Here is a 14,298-nt window from a genome sequence, read left to right on the forward strand (position 1 = left end):
GCTCTAATTCTAGAACCAAGCATCCGCAACATCATCCAAGTAAGCGGTCGTCGTGTTCACCTTTTCTCTCTCTGCTACCCGATACTAATAAAATACTCTTTCACACCGTTGGATCCACCAACAAGGTCAATCCTTCTCAAATAGGAGAATGTCCATCCTTGGCCCTGGGAATTGGTTACCCCCAATCCCATGGTTCAAATTGTCCTCCTCTGCTTCCACTCGTTCCCTTGTCTCCCCTTGCGTGTTTTTTATGCCCAATTCCAGGAGATCCAGGTAGTCCTCCACTTGTTCTTGGTATTGACGCATCCCAGCTTCCATGGCATCCATTTGGGATTCCGTTTGCTTCGTGCGTGTACCTTAAGCCATCTTTGCAGCTCCCAGGTCGCCGGCTTTGATACCAAATGTCAAATCTCCAATTTGACATGAAGGTTCTTCCGTAATTGAGGAAGAACCGAGAATAGGCGAGAAAGACGAATATGAGAAAGAAAGGGAAAGAAGAGAGAAAGAGAAAGAGAGAGAATTAGGAGGGAAAATATCAGTGGTATAATCCTCACATGATCCCTATCCTCATACATTCATCTTATTTATAAGAGAGTTACAATTCTAGAGTATTCTCCTAACCAACTCTCTCGGTAGTTAGGACCAAGTGGCCACATGCGATAGTCCTACTATCCTTAGAACAACAAAGAATTACAAGTATATCCTGCCCCTAATTACAATTATGTCCCTAGGTTGTGACACTGTGAAAGTTGGTGTTGTACTGCCATTAGGCTAGGGGTAGCCATTTGTTCCAGCTCTTAGGTTTAGCAAAACAAACACATCGAAGGTAAGATTCTAAGCACTGATTCACCCTTTTCGTTTGCCTGTCCATTTCTAGGTGATAAGCGGTTGACGTGTAATTTCACACCTAAACTCTTGAATAATTCCTACCAAAAGTTGCTAGTGAAGATCTTTATCTCTGTCAAAAATAATGGATAGAGGCAGCCCATTTAACTTAACAACCGAATCTAGCAGCACCCTAGCAACCTTCGAAGCTGTGAACGAGTGGGCCAAGGCCAAGAAGTGACCAAACTTGGTCAATCTATCTACCACCACAAGGATCACATTCCTCCCCTCCGATTTGGGAAATCCTTCCACAAAGTCCATGGAAATTTGCTCCCATGCTTGCTCAGGTACGCTGAATGGCTGCAGCAGCCCCGGGTAAGGAATCTGCTCATGCTTACAGGCTAGCAAGTGAAGCACTTCAAGATATAAGTGGTCGCATCTTGCTTGAGCCCTGGCCAATAAAATAGTTGTCTTACCCCTATTGTATGTAACTTCATACCTGAGTGTCCCCCTATAGGAGAGTCGTGTAGGGACTGAAGGATCCTTTCCTTGAGAGGGATGTCATCTCCTATCACCAGCCGTCTGTTGTAACATAGTAACCTCGCTGTTAGGGTATAACCAACCTAGTTTGAAGGGTGAACCGCCAACCGTGCCATGATATCTTTTACCCACGTGGTCTACTCGTAACTTGTAGAAATTTTCTTGACCCAATCAGGGATCATAGCTGATATTGCGAGACACTCAACTCCCTCTTCCCTTCAAGATAGTGCATCAGCTACAGTGTTTTCCTTCCCCTTCTAATATTGTATTACATAATCCAACCCGAGCAGCTTAGACACCCCCTTTTTCAGCAACTGAGTATGTAACCTCTGCTATAAAACAAATTTGAGGCTTTCATGGTCGGTCTTTGATTATGAATTGATTGCCCTCGAAATAATATCTCCATTTTTCTACTGCTATTATGACTGCCAACAACTCTTAGTCGTATATACTCAAACCCAAGTGTTTTGGAGCCAAGGCTTGACTTAAGAAGGCCAGAGGCTTCCCCTCTTGCACTAAAATAGCACCCACTCCTGAATCACAAGCATCTGTCTCTAAAATGAAGGGTTTTGAAAAATCGGGTAAGGCTAATATCGGGGCTTGTGTTATAGCTCTTTTCAAGATTTGAAATGCTTCTTCAGCAGTACTATTCCAGCCAAAGTTATTTTTCTTGAGCAGATATGTCAGTGGCCTACTAATAACCCCATAGTTCTTGATGAACCTCCTATAATACCATGTTAGGCCTAAAATACCCCTTAACTCCTTAACTGATTATGGTTAGTTCCCGATGAACCTCCTATAATAACATGGCTACAATCTTTTTGGGGTTTGTACTCACCCCTTCTCCTGTGATTGCATGGCCTAAATACTCCACTTTTGCCTTAGTAAAGGTACACTTGGATCCTTTCACAAACAATTGATTGGATCTGAGAATTTCAAAAGCTACCCTCAAATGGGTTAGGCGTTGATCCAAGGATGGGTTGTTAACGAGGATATCATCAAAGAACATGAGGATGAATTTCCTTAGGTAAGAACTAAAGATGTGGTTGATCAAGGCTTGGAATGTTGCGGAAGCATTAATCAAACCAAAGGGAATTACTAAAAATTCATAGTCTCCTTGATGAGGTCATGAACCTAGGGTTCATAACAGGGTTGGATTGGCAATCGGAAGGATCCGATTAAGTAGAATTGAGAACAGAATGTTTAGAGGGAAATTTGGACAGAAATGGGGGAAGGATGTAGAGAGAAATGAGGGAGAGCAATAGAGAGAAACAAGAGGGAGAATGGAGAGAATTCTTACAGAGAGAATTAGAGTTTCTTTCATTCAATTCAAGCATGAAAATCACATCTGTTTACATAGCCTTATATAGGCATATTTGCTCCTAACTAAATGCATAACAGTACCCATGTGCTTCTAACCAATTGCTAAAATATCTCCTAATAACTATTATCAACCTATTACTATATTGCCCTTTTATGGATCCTTGGGTCATGACAATTCCCCTCCCCTTGAAAGGTTTATTGTCCCCAAGAAACTTATTACAACCAAGCTACTGTTTCTTCATCCAATGCCCATCTTCACCCATTGGTTTCTTCTTCACTTTTCCTTCTTATCTTGTTTTTCCCTTTTCTTTTGTTTTCTCTTTTCTTTCTCCTCAGCAGCAACATCATTATGTTTTGTTGCCACACCAATGGAAACATGAATAAGCAAAACAACAAGGGTCTCGGTCCCCTCAACAAAGAATCCCTTCCCTTTCTTCCTTTCATCTTGTTTCGCTTTATCTTTCTGCGTCCTCCATTGCTCTAGATCAGAAACATACTGCTGGAAGGTTTTAGTGTAATCAATTTCAGGCAAACATCCTCCCTTAACCTCTAACCAATCTTGAACTGCCCTCCATTGGTTATCCACTTCGATTAAGACATAAGTTTCCTCCCAATTGACTGATTTCTCAATTGGAGTTACCTGATCCATAGTAGGAAATTCAGCAACTCCTTCCATTCCTATTCTTTCAAGAGAAATAGATTTAAGATCTCCACAATCTAAGGTTGTTGTGGTCGTTTCCATTCCAAGATCTTTGGCTCCTGGATTGCTAGTGAACATCTCAGCTTCATCCTCAATAATTACCTCCTCCAACGATGTCATATTGAGGGATTTAGCATTTGGATTCTTAGTACCAGTGGGGGTGCTTGAGATGCTGCCAACCATTAGACTGTCATCCCCTAATTCTTCAATCCTTTGTTCTATGTACTCCTCAGCCTTCTCCATAGCCAAGACCAAGGGAGCAGTATGTTTAAACCCTTCCATATCTTCAGTAAGGGCCTCCTCAAGTGGAAATACTTTTACTTGCTGGTAATTGGAGTACACCAAGGATTTACTTTCAGCAAGGCCGTCCTCCTCCGGCTGCACCACTCTAAGGAATTCCTCCTTGTTAAAATGTCCTCGATAATCGTCGAAGTATTCTACAAGGAAGTTGTAATGATACTTTTTAGTCCATATCATCGCAAACTCCTACAGCTTCTCGCGGAACATACAACCGAATTCCTCGCACGTTTCATGAATCCCACTGCTTGCAACCTTGTCAATTCTGCTAGACACATTATCCAACCTTTCCCAAGCCTGATTCTTCTGAAAAAACTGCTCCTGATTCTTGCTGTTGCCAGCTGAAATTGCAGCCTTCTTCTTATGCCATTGAGGCTCCAATTGCCTCATGCTTCCACTACTTCCCATGGATTCACGAGCAAAATTTCCCACTAAAATTGCAGCATTCTTCTGCTACAATTGGGACTCTAATGGTCTCATATATGCACTGCTCCCCATGGTCGACTTTTCACCAACAACATACTTCGACGGCCAAAGAATGAGAGTTTTGTACATGCTTATGTTTTGCCTGTTATAGCAGTTCCTATACTCCCCTCAATGCAATTCAACAGCCAATGCAATTCGAAACAGGTTAACAAAAATTCATAGCTGAAATCTGCCTCTTGTTTCCCCTTACTTACAGCTTAGAATTTCGATTGGAATCACCGCCTGTAGAATTTTCTTCACTGATTTACTGATATGCGTTGCCAGATTTCTAAGCAGAATCTCCTAAATCACCGCTCACTCTGTTCTGATAATTGTTGAGGTTGCCTTACTCACAGCTTCCAAGTCGCTAAAGCTTTGACACTGAAATTGCTTCTATAAACGTCTACCACAATTGCAATCAATCTTTGCTTTTCCTCCACAATTTGAACCGAGGCCCGCGATTCACAGTCGAGCGTCAATCTGCTGCTCTCCTCCAAAAATTGAATAATACTTCTAGATCACAAGTCGAGGGTCGCCTGTAGCTCAGTTTACCCAATCGCTTCCTGCGACTTGATTAGCTGCGAGAACCAATTACCGACCAGCGTCGTCACCAACCGTGGACCAGTTTCTATCGCGACTAAGGAATTTTGCTGTAAATCAGTTGGAACTGGCCGAGATCCACTCCTCCTACTTCTCCTTCAAATCTGAGCCGACACTCACCTCCTCTTGGGTCGGAATCAATTCCGAGATTCAACTAGAAATTTTCTGGTTGCTTCTCTGTCTAGAATGCCAAATTCACCGGAACAGTCGGAATTGCACCCGAAGAAGAAACCGAAGGCTAAGGTTCAGCTCTAAGAGTCGCCTTTGCCCCGTCTTCTCGTCTACGCCACTCTGATTATCGCTTAAACCTCCAATCCGCTGAACTGATTGCAGACAATCGCACTTGCTGGTTCAACGATCACTCTAGATCCTCTTCACTAACTTGTCAGAATTCCGCCAAATCGTCGGAATTTCAGCATTGGAATCGCTTGGGTTGCTCGCCTTCCTTGAGCGATTGTGATGCAACCTACGAAATTCTTCAGAAGTGGGAATCGTTGGCTGTCGTAGTCTCTGAATTGGCTTCCAAACTGCCAAATTTGCTTCGCCCTTCCACTTCGAGCAATACTTACAGAAAGTCGCGGCCGACGTCAACCTTCGGCTCTCTTTCGAAATACCATCTGGGAGATGCTCGCTCGTTCCGAATTCTGCTACTGGATCTGCTTTGCCTATCACCAAACGTATCCTCGCTTGGACCACAGGAATTGGATTCGATGGATTTACTTTTGTCGCCTTCCTGAACCGCGACTGCAGCAACTGAAGTCCACGAATTCTGTCGCGGTTAAGAAAGTTCACCGGAATCCACGAATCACTACTCAATCAATTCCAACGAGAGTCGTCGAAATCAATTTATCAAAATTGCATGAACCATAGCCGAAGAGCGGTTGCTCTGATACCATTTGTCATGAACATAGGGTTCATAACAAGGTTGGATTGGCAATCGGAAGGATCAGATTAAGTAGAACTGAGAATAGAATATTTGGAGGGAAATTTGGACAGAAATGGGGGAAGGATATAGAGAGAAATGAGGGAAAGCAATAGAGAGAAACAAGATGGAGAATGGAGAGAATTCTTAGATAGAGAATTAGACTTTCTTTCATTCAATTCAAGCATGAAAATCCCATCCATTTACGTAGCCTTATATAGGCATATTTGCTCCTAACTAACTACATAACAGTACCCATGTGCTTCTAATCAATTGCTAAAATATCTAAAATATTTTCTAATAACTATTATCAACCTATTACTATATTGCTCTTCTATGGATCCTTGGGTCATGACAGATGAGTCTTGAAGGCTGTTTTGTGCACATCCATAAGTCTCATCTGGATTTGATGGTACTCGGATCCAAGGTCGAGTTTTGGAAAAATTGTGGCTCCGGTTAGTTCATCAAGGAGATCCTCAATAATTGGAATGGGAAATTTGTGTTTGACAATGAAGGAGTTCAATTGACGGTAATCTACGCAAAACCGCCACATTCCATCCCTCTTTTTGACTAATAGGATGGGAGAGGCAAACAGGGCTTTGACTTGGCTAAATAATGGATTTAGACAGCATTTCGGTCACTAATCTTTCTATCTCAGCCTTTTGTTTTGGAGGATACCTATAGGCTCGTATATTGATAGGATCGGTGTTAGGTTTCAAGTGTATGGCATGGTCAAGGAAACAAGTTGAAGGGAAGGTTGAGGGTTCCGCAAAAATATCCTCAAATTCATTCAACAGTGAGTGTAGGGGGTCACAAAAGTGTACCTCAATGAGTGAGTTCAGAGTGGACAACGTTGTTGGCCATGGGCTATCCTCCCAACCTGTTGCTGCCTCCTTGTTCCCCTCTTCCTTCCCCTCTTTTATCTCAACTGCATATATGCAGTGCAGTTGGGTTACCGAGGACTCCCCTTGTTACATTAGTTTCTGCATATTCTTCCCTGTCTAATCCTTTGCATTCTCTAGTCTCCTCACTTCCTATCAATGTCAGCTTCTTCCCTTCTCTTTCAAAAGTAACTTCTAACTTATTAAAGTCAAAGATTAGATGTCACAACTCAACAGCAGTTAGAAGAGTAGTTAGAAGAGTATTATTGTAATAAGGTTGTAGCAGTTAGTAAGAGGTATTTTGTGAGTTGTTAGGAACACGTGAGTGCTATTTTCTAGATTTCATTTACTATTGAATAGCCTATAAATAGGCCCTAGTATGTAGAGAAAGCTATGCTGAAATAACATAGTGAATTCATATTTTCTCCCTCTCATTCTTCCTAATTCTCTCTCATTTCTTTTGATTTATGTTGTATATCTCCCTCCAATTCTTCTCCGTTTCCCTTTCGAATCCTTCTCAATTCCTTCCTAGACCCTAGCTAAATCCTAGGGTCGTGACATAGGGGGCTTACCATCTTCATCCAATCCACCCCAAGTACAATATTGCAGCCACCCAACTTAAGGATTCGCAAATTTGCAATGAACTCTTCCCCTTGCATCATCCACTTAAACCCTTGGCACCTTAACATACTCAGCATTTTGTTGCTGTTAGCTACTGTCACCGACAAAGGGAAGTGTCTCATGTGTTGGCCATTGTAAATCCTCCGTTGTAGTTTCATCCAAGAAGCTGTGCATGCTTCCACTATCGATGAGAACCATAAGCCGCTTCCTTCCCACAGATCCTTGCACCTTTATTATCTCCCAATGGACTCCCTTGTAATGCATGCAAGGAAATCTCACTGCCCTCTTCTTTGGCACCCTCTAATTCTTATGCTACTTCTACCACCCCTTCTTCTTCGTCCAGTCCTTCCATTTGAAGCAACTGTCTCCTGCACTGATGACCCGGCCCATACTTTTCCCCACAACGAAAACACAATCCTAGCTGCCTTTTTTGCTCCAAGGATAGCGAATTCACCTGAGCAGAATTTTGGGCATTTTTTTGCCATCGTATGCCCTTTCTGTTGAAATGAACTAGACGCCTTAAACCCCCCTCTGCCTCCCACCTATGGACTGCTCGTGTTTAGGCCCTTGGTCACCATCCTCTGTTTCTTGAAAATAGCCTCTAGGGCCAACTCCTGCAACTTGGCCTTCTCTGTAGCCTGATTGATGGTAGCGGGTTGCATCATCTTGACTACCGATCGCAATTCCTCACTTAACCCACTGATGAAACTGGATACAAAGTAGGCTTCGCTGAGTGGGGTGAGCGATCTCAATCGACGCCTTAAGCTCTTTGAACCTCACGAGGTACTCGTCCACCAATCCTTCTTGCTTCATTTTGTTGAATTCTTCTATAATGTCTACCATCTTCCTTTCTTCGAAGCTCCTACACAGCCCCTCTACGAACTTTGGCTAGCTTAGGAATGTTCTTCCCCTGCTCCACCCTTGGAATCATATGTCCCCCGTGTCGTTAAGGTATGCCATTGCTACATTAACCTTTTGATCTTCTACCACCCGGTATTGATAAAAAAACCGTTCACACCATCGTACCCACCATCTTGGGCCGTCTCCTTTGAACACTGGGATGTCGAGTCTCGGCATCGGAATCAGAATCTGATGGGCTTTTGCGCCTCTTGTCACTGGCTCCGTCATCAACTCAAGCGGCTCCTCTACCACCATCTAGTCTGGGGTGTGACTTCCAGTTCAGCCCCCTGCAAGTTCTCAGCAAAAAATCTGCCAGCAGGCTCGCGTTCAGCAGCCTGGAGAACAAGGCTAAAACTGCACTTAATTGCTGCCCGAACCCTGCAAATTCCTCCCGAAGGTGGAAGAAATCTCCTTGCAAGTTCCTCTCCACTGCTATCGTCTTTGTGTGTCCTTAGCTAATTTCCTCTTGGGTTTGTCAGAGGCCATGTTCCATTGTCTCTAGCCTTTCCTCAATCTGCACCTGGTTTTGACAGAGACCCACCTCCATTGCATCCAATCGAGACTCCAATTGCTTCATCCGGGTTCCCTCTTCCATCACTGTTCCTTCTGCTAACAACCCACCAGACAATCGATTGATGAGAACCAATTATCTTCACCTAAGTCACTGATTACAGGCCTAGGAATCGCCTGGCTCTGATACCAATTGTCAGATTGGAAAATCTGACAAGGCGTATTTGGGGAGAAATCAACGGGAATTAAGAGAAAAGGGGAAAGAGATAGATAGAGAGAGAGAGAGAGAGAGAGAGTGAGGAAGAAGATAAGAGAGAACTAGAGAATATTCATCAATCCATTCATGAAGTCCAATGTAGGTTGTGGCTCAATATATAAGTTCACAGCATGTAACTGTCTTAGCTACAGGACAAAAGGGGAATAGACAAAAGAGAAAATATCCTAATAGAATGTAGGGACAATTACATAGTATTAGAGTTTTGTTGCTGTTTGTTGTTTTATTTTGTTGTAATTTTGTATCTTTTGTATGTTGTAGTTTTAGTTGCTGCTGTATTTTCTTTTCTTTGGACATTGAACGGTGATGTTTTATGTTTGCTTATTGTATTAGTTCTAGGCATATTTAAATATGAGCTGAGGCCCCACAGTAGGCCAAGGAGGCATTTATCAATCTTCTCTCTTCTCTGTTTTCGTTTCAATACATAGCTACCCTTGGTCATGTGACACTTCACATAAGATGTTGCATAAACCACATGGTTCATGGAAAAGAAGTAGATGGACCATAATTCATAGCCCTCAAACTCAACATGGACCAAAACTAACCGCAAAAGGTTAAAAATTGAATAGTAAAATTTGTATAAAATAAGGCACATTGAGTATCTGTTGTTCGAAACAAACCTACATTGACCATATCCTGCAGCAGCTTAGTGGCTGTCTACTTGGACTTCTATTTATTATATGATACAGTTGGGAACCCAGATTGGGGATTCAAGGGACAGCTAATAGGGCTAGATTAAAAAGAGGTTCCTAAATATTCATTAAATTACCAGTTAAAGGCAGGGAAACAGCAGTAACCCTTGATGAAGCTTCACAAACATGACAGAAATGGTTAGTTAGTAGTTCAAAGTAATGTCCAGACACATAACAATAAGGACATCAAGGTATTTCAGTATATATGCACACAGTTTATGTTAAGATTTTTGCAGGGTACTGCTATAGGGGTGACTCAACATTCAGACAAATGTTGTATCTGCAAGTGATGCAAACTAATGGAGGCAAGTGCATCATGACTCTAAATATTACCACAGCCACTTTCTGTGAACCAAAATGGCTCCTTGATTAAAGCATATTTTACTTGTCTAAGCATTCAAGTAAGGCATAACCCTGAGTACGTAATCCACTGGACTAAATAACAGCAAAGGATGCACATGTCCAGCAATCTCATACACAACTGCAGACATAACTTTCAATAATATGAACAGTCCCAACTCCCATAAATCTGGACATTTTCTTACCTTCCACAAACCATTCGAAGCTACATTGCCTCTTTGTGATGATTCCTTTGGTCCAAAAGCTCTATATTTACAGGAATCATCACAGGAATGAATTTTTTTAAATCCTAACTATTCTACTAGCTTTCCATGTGTGCAAATATCAACTTTGAATGAATTATTTATACAAGTTGCCAATCCAAATGGAATAATTGATCTAAAATTTCTCAAAACAAAATCACCACATTCCTCTATGTTAGAGGCAAATCCTTGGAACCATTTCCCAAGCAACCCCCTAATTCCCAACTCTCCAAGCCTAATTGGAAGACATTGCACAGCCCAATCCAAAGTATTTACCATTGAATATGGCTGTTATATGAATGTAACATAACTGCTCTGTACCAAGATAAGATGTCAATGTCTGATGCCCTAAAAGATGACCTCCAAATATAAGAATTTATGTCTACAATATAGAGGGATGTACTTCTGATTGCCTCCATCAATCTTAATCTTGGCTAGTGTCCCTTCTTATCACTTTTTTCTGAATCCCCAACAAGATCAATCACTTAATAAGATTGGATAAAATAGATAGAAATGATACTTTTACACATATAACAACCATCTTCAATTATGTCGCCGCAATCAATAATACTACCAGAATAGTTTTTTATGCAGGTATTTAATTCATAAGAATCCATCAAATGAAGGATAAAAAACACAATATGAAGACCAAAAAAAATGAGCCAGCCTAAAAATCATTGGGTCTTTTAACATGAATTCTAGACAAAGATTGGAGACCTAGAATTCATGCAGTTGACCCACCTAGTGGGATTAAGGCTTGTGATGATGAACCAAAAATGAAAAGTTAAGAGCATGCTTGGTTGTGGTCTCAACCTTTTGGTCTTAGAAGTGTTGTTTTGGAGATATTTTTGGAAGACTATTTTCTTGTTAGAAAAACTTGTTTAGTAACTGTACACAAACAATAGTTTTGAAATCAAAGAACAGCAAGAATGCATTTGATGTAACCATTCTCAAATCAACAACCACGGAAAATGCATTTGGTGAAACCTTTTCAGAACAATGAAACAATGGATCCATATTTGGTTATTAACCTTTACCTTTTTCTGTTTTTAAAACTAAGCGCTACTGGAGAAATGCACACCTACACTAAGAACAACTTACTGTTCATCTTCTTACTGCAAACAGACTACAGTCAAATTCAACTACAAGAATCTATTTCTTATAAAGTGTCCCCCATAAACAAGTATTGGGATGTGAATTATCTTAAGGAATTGAGGACAGGAACAACAAACAAACCCTATAATCAAAATGTATTAAAACACATATCAGCATATGCCTCGCATATTTGACATAATCCCAAAGCTAGAAAGTTCTTCTGAGATAAAAGTGTTAGCACCATAAAAGTCTACAATAACAATACATAATTAGGTACCAAAATAAATCAGAGAACCAACATATGATAAATCAAACTGCAAACACAAAAATCTTACACAGAATAGGGTCAAATATACGGAAAGTTTGTACAAAAAATAAGAGCTTGTACATACAGTGTTAAATATCCAGAAAGCTTATATAAATTATAAAGAAAGACCACACAAAATGGTATCCCATTCCAAAAGGATGGATATGAACATAACTTAACCAAACAATAAATAACAAGTGTGTAATTTTGTGCATGAAATTAGAGACCTAAACCAGAAAAAATTCATTATCCAGCAAATGCAAACAGTTTATTTTTTCTCAGCTAAAGAAAACCCAGGAAATATCTTCATAAACAAACCAAAGAAGCAACACAGCACACTGACCAAACCCAATCCATTTCAGTTTCCATATCTATAGATAAGCAGGATGTAAAGAGTGAAATCCACTAGGCAAACCAGCAAGCCAGCCAAGATAATAGCATAAACTGACAGTAAACCTTCATAAAGCAGCAAGCAGTGAAAAGTCATAATTGAAAATCACCGGTAAACCAAACCAAAAATTGCAATCAATAGAGAAAAACTGATTTCTTTGTCAACATCAAACAATCCTCCAAATCTGTGACTTTAATTTCTGATGGAACATATGTTACACAGTAAGTTTGCAGCATAGTTAAATTAAAAAAAAGAAAAACATAACACCAGGGGCCACCTACCTCAGTAAACTCGCTTGAACTGCAGGATGAGGACTCCAACAGCACAACCAGAAACACTTAGATCTGTTAGCAACATCAAACAAATCTCAAATCTGTAACAACTATGCTAAAGTGGAAAATATGTCACATCATAAGTTCGCAATATAGTTTAAAAACCAAGACAAATGGGCCCCATACCTCAGTAAACTTGAGTGAACTGTAGCAACATATTTTTCATCTTGCTTTCCATATGACAGCTTTGCTGATCATAAAAGCTAGCTTTTATCTGATGCTTGATGCTGGTGGCAATTTTCTAGGAGAAATGAGAGAGAGAGAGAGAGAGAAAGAGATTGTGCACAAAGGTCAGTCATAAAACAGACCAGACACACTTAGGTTAAGGTGGACGGGAACTTTAGTCTCAGTGTTTCCAAAAGACAGGCCATTTTGATCCAAAACCAGTGAAAATATTTTTAAATTGGTCTTTCAAATCAGCCACTTTGGGACATATTACTTTGAAACCAGAACCAAATCACAATACAAAATCTGCTGGTTCTGACACCAAAATACTGGAAATTAAACCACTACCAGACGGGAATAAAATTACTCAATCAAACTCATGAAATTCAAATAACAATAATAACAGAGAACTATACAACTCAAGTTGCTAAACCATTCAGTAAGAGTTGAATTCTCAAGTATGTAATCTTATAGTGAGAGAAAGAAAATGTTCTATTGTATGTAGAAAGTCCCGTGTGAAAACACCAGGTCCATTAAAAAAAAGGAAAAGATATGTAAAGGCTCAACAGATTTCATCAAATCAGTCAATCTCTCCATGTCAGGCCATCTCTGTTACAGCACAGCCTGTCATTTTAGAGTTCAAAAGTTAAATTGAAAAATTAAAAGAAACAGAACAACTAACATCTTAACCTAAGATATATTAAAAATAAGTCCCAACTAACCAAGGACTTAAGGACCCATTAGCAAAAGTGACATAAGACTTCTTATGTATTAATGTTACATAATTACCTTATCATAGTTGTCTCATTACTCTTTTCTTGAAGTTCAGCTGAGCTTAATTTTCAACTTTAAGAATAGGAAAATAAGAAAGAGAGCTCCATGGTGTGTTATATTTTTTAGTTGAAGCTGTGGTTTTGTGTTTCAAAGATTGACTAGAATAACTGACAAATGGATCCCTATCCCCCTCAACTTCTTTGGTATAGATTCTCTGAAGTATAATATGCATGTTCTCCTTCTACTTCCTATTTTCTCCCCAACTCTATTATTGTTCTCATCCATCTCCTGTCCAATACCATCTTTCATTTCACAGTAAAAAACAAATTGACCATAGAAGCCAATATAGCTTCTTCTTTTTTTGTTGGCAGGGGCTTGGAAACTTGATGAGCCAGAAAATCAAAAGAAAAATAAAAGCAAAAATTTGGCAAATGAGCCTAACAAGATGAGCTGCATCCTGCATGAAGTAAACAGGACAAAGATATGTATTTCTTTGTATGGGAACACTTGTCAACATTCACTATAACAAAATTTTGTGAATTTGATAAGGACCCAAGAAATACTTCAGTTTTCCAGGAAACAATTCTTACTGGAAAAGAAAAAAAAAAAAAAAACCTCAGTTTCTAGAAAATGGCAAAATAAGGGTGTACCCAATGCAAAAAGCTCCACACTTTGCGAAGGTTGAGGAGGGTCGTAATTGTATATAGCCTTCTCCTTGCCTTTTATTTTGTAAAGAGGTTATTACCACAACTGGAACCTATGACCTTTCAATCACAAAGGAACAACCTTACTATTGCTACCAAGTCTCGCCCTCTTTCCAGATTAGGCTATACAACTTTATTATATTATACTGCGAATCAGTATTTTGAAAAAGGAAGTTCACTATACTACAGTCTGGAAAGTGATCTAATATTTCACATGAAGTCCAAAATATCTTAAAATAATTCCAGAATGATCACATATGCTTCGTTGTAATTAATTTATGTGCCCTTTCCCCTTTTAAATCTTTCTTTCTCTTACTCATGGTGCATTAACCCATCAGAGAACTACCATTATAGTTCAGTAGTTAGAATAGGATGAGA

General features: G+C 40.0%; 2 protein-coding genes across 7 annotated transcripts in view; one reads left to right on the plus strand and one right to left on the minus strand.

Moving 5' to 3' along the window:
* The window catches only part of LOC127812909 ((S)-coclaurine N-methyltransferase-like), a 72,716-nt gene that overhangs the window by 17,884 nt on the left and 40,534 nt on the right, over window positions 1-14,298 (plus strand). The window lies entirely within an intron of this gene.
* LOC127812908 (uncharacterized) overlaps window positions 1-14,298 on the minus strand; it is a 28,291-nt gene that overhangs the window by 10,934 nt on the left and 3,059 nt on the right. For all 5 annotated transcript variants that reach the window (XM_052353476.1, XM_052353475.1, XM_052353478.1 and 2 more), the window contains 2 exons: window positions 12,404-12,518; window positions 12,227-12,289 (listed from right to left, as the gene is read on the minus strand). The gene's annotated coding sequence lies outside the window, so the exon portion shown is untranslated. The remainder of the gene's footprint in view (window positions 1-12,226; window positions 12,290-12,403; window positions 12,519-14,298) is intronic.

The sequence above is a fragment of the Diospyros lotus genome, chromosome 11, assembly GCF_014633365.1.
Source record: "Diospyros lotus cultivar Yz01 chromosome 11, ASM1463336v1, whole genome shotgun sequence".
Taxonomy (NCBI): Eukaryota; Viridiplantae; Streptophyta; class Magnoliopsida; order Ericales; family Ebenaceae; genus Diospyros; species Diospyros lotus.